The sequence below is a fragment of the Coccinella septempunctata genome, chromosome 6, assembly GCF_907165205.1.
Source record: "Coccinella septempunctata chromosome 6, icCocSept1.1, whole genome shotgun sequence".
NCBI classification, from domain to species: Eukaryota; Metazoa; Arthropoda; class Insecta; order Coleoptera; family Coccinellidae; genus Coccinella; species Coccinella septempunctata.
The window spans coordinates 11,979,704-11,986,638 of record NC_058194.1 but is presented as its reverse complement, the minus strand read 5'-3'; positions in this window follow the sequence as shown (position 1 = coordinate 11,986,638).

Here is a 6,935-nt window from a genome sequence, read left to right as displayed (position 1 = left end):
TCTTGCACCAGCTGCGTAAGGTCACTCCCATTTTTTTTAATGTTAAGGGCACATAAGGCCATTTATTCCAACAGTCATCAGACTCAGTTGTTCCTTCTCAAGATCCAGGAGGTTTAAACGACCGTCACTCAACGAGAAGCTTTCACACTCGCTCAGCTTTTTCTTTGAAAGAAATTTCAGGGTTCCCTGAATAACACAACATATAGATATGTTTTTTGGAGTATCCTCTGCGGATACTTTCCAGTGTACAGACCAGAATAGCATACATTTCAGCCTGCACTATGCAACAATCCTCTTTTCTAGAGGGATGGTCGGGATGGACACGTATGGGTTGAAACGAGGTCCCACAATCCCCACTCCAGTTCCTGTGGAAAGCACACGGCCATCCGTGAACCAAGAGGACCTTCAGGCACAAGAAACCTGTTTGTTGTAGACCATAGGTTCCTATCAGGAACAATTACTTTGTAGGGTTCAGCGAACTAGAAGCTGCTTCCCGCATGGTACCCCCTATGGAAAAGGGTTGCATGGGCATAATCCACCAACTCCAACCAACAGTCCATTATCACGTCATTGTCGCTGCTACCAGACTCTAAGAGCTTAGCCATCTCTCTTATTATAAAGCGTAAAGGAGGTAATACTATCTGACATCATATTGCTGCCGTAATGTAAATAACAATTATCCATATAATAGATTCATCAACCGGACAATGATATTAGTCAAATATAATTTCGCCCTCATGCAATTCGAATGTCGAAGCAGCTTTCGCATTTCAAGCAGTCATCACGAATTAAAAAAACAATCAATACAGGAGAGGAATGTGACAAGAGAGTAATATAATGGAATACCCAGTCCTTCTCCAAGACTTGGCCATTAATTGAGTTTTTCTATGAAGTTTCTGTATTCTTGCTATATTTCTCATGTCTCTTTTTGGACTTTGCAATTCGGGAGCACAAAACAGCATTAATCTGCAAATTAAACCAAATATTGTAGATCAAGCAATATCGACACATAGGTACCATTCAAAAATAAAATGCTTCCGACTCAATTTCAAACCAGAATCTTTCAAAGATTTCTCCAGTTAGGATAAATAAAAGTTGGATATCTTGAAAATAATAGTAGTTATAATGATTAACGTCAAATGGTCGTAGTCAGGCCGCATCTAAACAATAAATGAGTTCCTCTAGTTATCAGGAGGTATATAACTTTCAAGGGAAATGACATTAACGAAACTACAAGAATTGTTTTTCGACAAGTTCCGTCGCTGTCATTGAAATCTTGGTTGATAATGTTTTCTACTTCCAAATATGGTAGGCCTTAGGCCTGAATTTTCCAACTTTCCGGTCTCCTGAGATATTCAAGACAGCGACTCTATCCATCTGTTTGGGGGTCTTCCTAAGGCGCGTCTTCTTTGTGGTATCCCATCTCTAGCGATTTTTACTAGCCTTCCTCTAGCCATCTTATCCACGTGATCATTCCAGCTCTTCTTCGTTTACGTCTCTCCCTGTTTATGTCTTCTACCTCACATTCGTGCCTCATGTGTGTGTTCTCCTTTCTGTCTCTTAATGTGTACCCTGAGATGTTTCTGATTATCTTCATCATTTCTGTTGCTCGAAGACTATTTTTCGTTCTTTTTTCGTCATCTCTTGTATGTATAGCGTTATTACGCGTATTGACATACTATTGTATGTCAATACGGGTCTAACACAGGTTTCTTATATCTTAACTTTTTCCTTTTATTCATATTGGTATTATTCCAGATGACCAGATTATGTAACAAAGTGCGCCTGAAATTCGGCTGGCCCCATTGACTTATCAATTTACTTAACTCGTTCTGTTTTGACTTGAGATAACCTGTATGCCTAGGCTATCGAACGACAGTTTTTTTTTCACAGAAAGTTTCAATTTGACTGGTTCTTCAAAAACGACGGGTGTTTTGGTTTTGTGATGTATATTTGCACTTTGAAGTATTCAGCATTTAAACAGAATGCGTATAGGAGCCGTTGCAAATCGTCTTCATTCTCTGCTCTAATTAGGGCATCATCGGCGAAACATATTATTTTGATTTCGAATGTTGTGAGTGAATATCCTTCTATACTTTTGACATATTTTGTTATTTCATCCATTATTGGATTGAAGAGTAGTGGGCTCAATGATTCATTTTCGCAACCAATGGACCGAGAGATATTTCATTTAAAAATTTTTGCTTCAGTGTTCAGCAAGAAGTCACCTTGAACTTTTATTTTCCAAATGAAATGTACAGCGGGTTGAAGTGCACATATTTTAAAGAACGATCCAAGGGCAGCTTATTACTTCTGAAAGATATCCTAAATAAAAAAACCTTTTTTCATTCGAACCATTTCTTCAAATTCAAAGAACGAGGGTATTATTATATAGTTGTCGAACTCAATCCTGGATTTTTGTACTGCAAATCAACTTTAAAGCCAATTATTTCAGAACTTCAAAAATGCACATGAACGTTTTTACTTCCTAGTCCCTGAAATATGAAGCATCATACCTTGAAGTGGAAAAATCCAGATGGAACTCTTATAATATCAAAAGCTTTCACTAATCGCCAAGTCTATAAAACTTTTACATTCGAGGAGAAAATATTTTCCCAGCTATATGAGAGTTGAAATTTACTCCGCAATAAAGCCGGATTATAAACGGCACCCCATCGTCACATTGAATAGCTAAAAAATCTTCACAAATTCTGGCAAGGAAAATTACCTCCCCATAAGTTCCGCCCAATGAAACATGCTGCATTCTTCGCACCGTGAATGGTTAAAAATTTACTAAGAAATGACTTTTGCATGATACCTCAAGGCATTCAAGGCATTCCGAGTCATTCACTTGACAGGAGAAGACGTGCTACAGTGCTCCTAGTGCTATAAAAGAGAAAGCGGACGAGAAAGTCGAAGTGTCACAGTGCCGTAAAAGAGAAAGCGGAGGTGAAAGTGCCCACTAACCAAGCTACGGAATATTTGATTCCGTCTGCGAAGTTTTTGTAGGTTCTATATTTGTTATCGGAATTTTAATTCGTTAAAATTCTCAAAGTTGGTGTTCATCCTAAGTGTCCAGAGAATTTCTCGTTGGTACTGCAGAAAACATCAGGTGAGCTTATTTTTCGTATCTCTTTTCTGATTTTTATCATAGCGTATAAAACATTCGACTTTATACCATAGTTTTATATTAGACTATTTTAGTGAAGATTTCTGAATATTTTATTATTTTGAGATTTTTGATTATAAAACCATGTCGGAAACCTCAGATAATGAGGGCTCCTACATGGAAGCGACCGATGCTGAAGAGTTCAGCGAAGGCGAACACGAGGAGCTTGTAAAGCTCAGAGAAGAAAATGGGCAGTTGAAAGCTCAAATAGTCAAACTGACTGAAACTGTGTCACAGTTGGTCGGTGAGATGCGCCTATTGAGGGAGGAAATGACCCGCAACAATATGACGAAACCTCCCACGTACGCCGCAATCACAAAGCCGGTACAGGGTTCCAAGAATAATTCCCTTATAGGAACTGTTTCACAACCCGAAACAAGGAAAAATGATACAACCCAAGTCGCGAAGGCCCCAAACGCGCCCCCAACTAAACGCGCGCGAAAAGAAAGCTCCTCTTCTGATGAGGAGACTGTCAAGAAGGCAATGGAAGTACCTAAAAAAGATAAAATTCCACCCATCACGATGATGGGCACCTCAGATTGGGTAGAGATATCTAAAGCTCTCTACACAAAAAGGATAAATTACAACCGTGCAACTACAGTTAAAGACGGTATAAAAATCATCGCGTCAACCGTAGATGATTTTAGAAAAATCACGAAATTCTTCGAGCAGCGTGGTAAAGAATTTTTTACCTACCAAATGGAGGAGGAGAAGAAGATATATGCCGTTATTAGGCATTTACCAATCGACGCTGATCTTGCGTTGATTAAGGACGACCTGATATTCCAGGGAATAACAGACGCTGAGGTGTCCAGAATGACATCGAACAAGACAAAGAAACAAATACCTCTCTACCTGGTTAAAACCCAGAAAAAGGAAATATTCGAAGTGAAGCGACTCTACAACCTCTGTATTGTGGTTGAGCATAAAAAGAGGCCTGAAAGTCCAAGCCAGTGCTTTAGGTGCCAAAGGTACGGGCATGCACAAAACAAATGCTCCTTCCCGTGGAGATGCGTAAAGTGCTCAGGAAGCCACAGCAGCAATGACTGCACACTCACCAGAAAAGGTGAAGAGAGAAATGCCACATGCGTCTTATGTGGAGAAGAGGGCCATCCAGCTAGCTACAAAGGATGTAGCGAGTTCAAGTTGGTGACCAGAAAGAAAAATTCCCGAAAATCAGTTGAACAGAAAAAGAAGGTAACAAAAACAACAACTTCTGAACAAAAAATTCAGGAAGTAGCGAAGACCCAACCTACAGAGCAGGAAAAGAAGAGGGAGACTCCGAAACCCGTCCAGAAAAAAGAAGGACAGAAAAAGCTTACAATGAAACAAGCTGTGAACAGTCAACAAGATAAGAAAAAGATATCTGAATCAGCCGATGATTTAGATATCTTCACAGAAAAAATTTTCAACAAGATAATGTTGAAAATTGAGAGGGAAATGGAGAAAAAACTCCAAGCATTATTCAGTAAACTGAATTAATGGACCTTACGGATATTAGGAAGAAATCCCTCAAGATAATCTCGTGGAACATAAACGGGATCAACACTCGGAAAGCCGAGATAGAACAAATAATATCAGAAAGACAACCTGATATTATAGCCCTACAGGAAACAAGAATAAACCGGAACAGAAGACTGAATTTCATGAATTATGAAACATATAGATGTGACAGAATTACAAACACCGGAGGAGGAGTAGCAATATTGGTGAGAACAGATCTGAAACACTACTTTAAAAGTAGATCCGACGAAACACAAGGAAAAACAGAAAAAGTGACGATTGTTGCCGAATTAAATCGGCAAAGAGTCGAAATAACCTCGGCGTATAAGCCACCACAAAACAATCTATTGGAAGAAGAGATAAACAACATGTTGGAAGGATCAAACCCGAAAATCTCCATCGGAGATTTCAACTGTAAATCCCCATTATGGAATAGCATAACAGAGAATAGAAATGGCAAAAAACTCAAGGATTTCGCCGAAAAACAAAATGCCATAGTTATTGGACCAGAGCTACCGACATAACTTGCTTTTGGAAGAGGAATACCAGATGTAATAGATATCGCGATATTGAAAAATATAAGTCAAGAATTCTCGATTGAAACTTTGGAAGATGGAACCTCAAACCACAATCCCGTGGAATTGACAATTGGAGAAGAACCAAGAGAAAAACTGTTGGAAATAAGAGAATATACCAATTGGACTAAATACAGCCATTTAATACAATCGGAAATAACAGAAATTCCAACAATAAACACTCCAGACGATCTGGAATGTGCGGTTGATAAACTGGAAGAGATTATATTGAAAGCTTACGAAAAAAGCACGAGAAGAGTGAAGAGACCAGCTCCAAGTCATCCGCATGGCGATACGCCTAAAGAAGTAAAAGATCTTATACAAGAAAATCGAAGACTAAGAAGAATATATAGGATGAACAAAAATGATCTGAATAGAAGGAACCTCAACCGACATAGCCAAGTTCTGAAAAATGCCCTGAAAGATCTAAGAACAAGCAGATGGAACAAAAGGGTGCAAGAACTGAATACAATCGATCATTCTGCATGGAGAATGCAAAAAAGCCTACGAGGAGAAAAGACTAAAATTCCACCCCTACACGGAGAAAGGGGAATGGCTTATACCAATACTGATAAGGCAGATGCATTGGCGGACTCGATCGAACGAGAATCGAGAATAAATTACAGGATAGACGACGATAATGAAGATTTGGAAGAACTGGTTGAAGAAAATGATGAAGAAATGGATGAATTACCAGCGGCTGCTGAAATAGACAAGCCAACATCGCCAAATGAAATCAGGGAAATAATTAGAAGTTTGAAAAAGAGGAAAGCTCCCGGAAGCGATAAAATAACGAATGTTATGTTGAAGAAATTACCTAGAAAAGGTATAGCCGCTCTAACTAATATCGCGAATGGAATTATGAGGACAGAACACTACCCAGAAAAATGGAAAACAGCAGAAGTCATAGTATTCAATAAACCATTCAAAGAGAAGAAGTTTCCACAAAACTACAGACCGATAAGTCTACTGTCGGCTTTAGAAAAAGTAGTAGAAAGAATTATCGCCACGAGGCTAAATGAGGAAACCGAAAATCTGGAACTAATTCCACCAGAACAGTTCGGATTCAGAAGAGAGCATTCAACAGAACAACAATTATTGAGGCTCACAGAGTACATAACAGAGGGATTCCAAAATAAACAAGCTACAGGTCTTGTTTTACTAGACGTCGCCAGAGCATTCGACAGAGTATGGCATGAAGGATTAATATATAAGATGAGATGTGCTGGATATTCGATCAAAATATGCAAGTTGATACGGAATTATCTCAAAAATAGAAGATTTTACGTGAAAGTGGGAGGAGAATGCTCCTCAACAAGAGATATAGAGGCTGGAGTACCCCAAGGATCAGTACTTGGGCCACTTCTGTACAACATATACATCCACGATATTCCGAAAAATCCAAGAACCATGCTAACGTTATATGCTGACGACACAGGCATAGCAACTCGACACCGAAACCCTGAAATAATAGAACGAGTTCTACAAGAGTCGATTGACGAAACAAATGACTGGTGCATAAAGTGGAAAATCAAGCTCAATGGACAAAAGAGCCAAGCAATATTACTACAGAAGAGAAGACTGCGACCCACAACGAAACTGGATGTTGACGGCGAAGAAATCGACTGGAAAAATGAAGCCAAATATTTAGGAATAACGCTTGACAAAGGACTTACTTGGAAAAGTCA